The sequence below is a fragment of the Condylura cristata genome, unplaced genomic scaffold, assembly GCF_000260355.1.
Source record: "Condylura cristata isolate star-nosed mole 26May11 unplaced genomic scaffold, ConCri1.0 scaffold00008, whole genome shotgun sequence".
Classification (NCBI taxonomy): Eukaryota; Metazoa; Chordata; class Mammalia; order Eulipotyphla; family Talpidae; genus Condylura; species Condylura cristata.
Window position 1 is genome coordinate 13,124,632 of NW_004567109.1, and position 2,578 is coordinate 13,127,209.

The window sequence follows — 2,578 nt, forward strand, 5'->3', positions numbered from 1 at the left end:
CCTGTCCCACCAGATGGCCACCTACCTGGTCCCAGGGGAGGCCGCTTCTGACTGAACCCAGGGTGAATCAACCGGGGCTCTCAGCAACCACGAGTGCCGATGTATGGGGGCTGTAGAAAACTGGGGTGCTACCGGTTTTCTACAGACCTCCACCCCCCTCTGGGCAGGGAGGAGGAAGCCGCCTAGGACTTCTCTTATTGCAGAGGCTGCCGCAGTAGAGGTGGCGACAAGACGGGGAGAACTCGCAGTCACGCCCCAGCCCCAAGCCAGCAGCAGGGGGAGGGGCCCTTAAATTCCTGGCCCGCCCGTCCCCACTTGCCTCCTCCCCCCGGTTACCGGGGCGGGGGTCGGCTCTTCCAGTCCTCTCCTTGCACCCAGCTCCTACCCCAGATCTGAGCCCCCAGCACAGTCTTTTGTAAAGGCCCTCTTCAAAGGGGCACTTCCTCACCCCGTTTAGCACCTGCTTCCTTAGAGTCGTTTCATTGAGGATGAGAGAGGCTTTTTTCTCTCACTGAAACCCCCACTTGCTCTTTCGCAGCTGGAAAAACTGAGGCTAGATGGGGATAGGCCTTATCCAAATTCTCACATGCAGGTGACTTCAGACTGCTGTGGCCAGAGCCACTGTGGATCCAGTCACTGACCTTGTGATTGGGGCTGAGCTCTGGGGTACAGGGATGTCCCATGGTAGGGAGCATTGGGAAACCCTTCCCTTGGGAAACTGCTTCACAGAGGACTCAGCCCCCAGGCCATACTGTGGGGGATGGAGAAAGGGGGAATCTGCTTCCAACATGCACACTCTGTTTAGAATGAATATCATTCTCTATCACAGTTTCAGCCTTTCCAATCAATAGAGGTCCTTGACCACCCCCAACCTTCTTCAGTCTTAAAGGAAGGAGCATGGAGCCTCCCTAGTGGTGCAAGGGGTTAAGTCTCAGCATTATGAGGCAATTGGAAGCCTCAGTAAATCCTCAGCCAGGAAGGTGACCCACATGGAGCAGCCTCTCCTGTCTCACCTACTGCTCCCCTCAGCAGTTCATTTCAGTAGATCCACCTGTTCTGCTCCCCACTCTGTCTCTGGTGAATCCTCTCATCCCCTGCTCCTCAATGGTCTACACTCCAGATCTTGTATGCATAAATAAACAAATCTTAAAAAAAAAAAAAAAAAAAAAGGAAGGCCCAGGAAAACCTCTCCTGACTGGGGAGGAGACACCGTGAATCAGCATAGATGTCTGTGTGTGTAATTGTGGGCAATGAATACAATGACTGCAATTTTGGAATCAATAACTAGGCAGGCACATGTGTCTCTAAGTATGAACAAAGATATGTGCAAATACCTGTGTGTGTGCACATACACACTATGGTGTGTCCCCATGTGATTGTGGGGTGCCACAGCACAGAGGGATGCAGTAAGAATGCTTTTGTCTCAGGAGAGTGGGGGGAGGGGCTGGGAGGAAGATACAGGGTGGAGGTGTAAAGACTTTGGCATTACCCTGGCTGGCTATTGGTTCTGAGGTTCCATTAACAAGTGAACACTTATGTGACCTGTCAGGAACACAGAGACAAAAGAGACTGCTCTGGTCCCGTCCCCACAATCTATCAGGCTCTCTGTCCTCCTCCAAGGCCAGGCTCCTCAGGAGGCCTCCCTAATTGCCACTCCAACCCCAGCAGAGCATTCTGCAGGATGACCACTGGTTCCTGGGGTATAGAGATGAGGAATATATTTTCCTCAAAGGCAAGGACAGGTTCTGGCTCTTGCTAATGCCCTGAGGGTCGGTCACCAAAGTAGGGGGTTCTCTGGATATAGGCATGCATCAATCAATCAAGGAACAAAGAAATCCACAGGTGAACAAATGAAAACCCATTGGAAAAATAAGTAATTGAAGGTAAGAATTAAAGAGGGAATGAAAAAATTCAAGACATGTGGCTAAAAGAGCAAATAAACAGATGAACAATACTGCTTCTGCTCTTTAAGGTACAAACTGGGCCCCCTAAACTCCTTGCTATCACCCTCTGTTGCCTTACCCCTCATTTTGCTTGAAGTAAAATAATAAAAGAGTAAAATACAAACCTTTGTCACGGCCTCCTCTGGTGGTGTGGCTGGCCTCTGCTCACTCCTCTAGTCCTGTCTGGGCCATCTCCCATTTCAGTCACACTGGAATCTTTTCCAGTTCTTAGAACACACTGAGTTTTTGCCTCAGGGACTGCACGTGCCATTTCCTCCTCTCAAGACATTCTTGTAGTTCTTTACAATTCTGGCTCCTTTCTGTCCTTTGCAGAAGTATCTTCTGAGAGACGCTGGCCTGGACCACCCAGCTAGGGTGGGCCCCGGCTTCTTTGGTCTTGGCAGGCAGTTGACCTGCTTTGTGGCAGTTAGAATCTAAAATTGTCTGTAGATCTCTCTTGACCAGATCAGGACTCTGGCCTCAAGAGAAACCTGTTATCCCTCAGGACAGTGACTCAGGATCTCTCATCCATCCCTCCAGAATAGCCTGATGATTTTTCAGGGACACAGATGCTAGGCCCATAAACCTAACTTATAGACCATCTCTCTCTCTTCCTTTTCGAACTTCATAATGAG

At 50.3% G+C, this 2,578-nt stretch overlaps 1 protein-coding gene across 2 annotated transcripts in view; it reads right to left on the reverse strand.

Moving 5' to 3' along the window:
• The window catches only part of FGR (FGR proto-oncogene, Src family tyrosine kinase), a 17,582-nt gene extending 17,489 nt beyond the window's left edge, over positions 1-93 (reverse strand). For both annotated transcript variants that reach the window (XM_012721995.1, XM_012721994.1), the window contains exon 1: positions 26-93. The gene's annotated coding sequence lies outside the window, so the exon portion shown is untranslated. The remainder of the gene's footprint in view (positions 1-25) is intronic.
• Between the last annotated feature and the right edge of the window lie 2,485 nt (positions 94-2,578).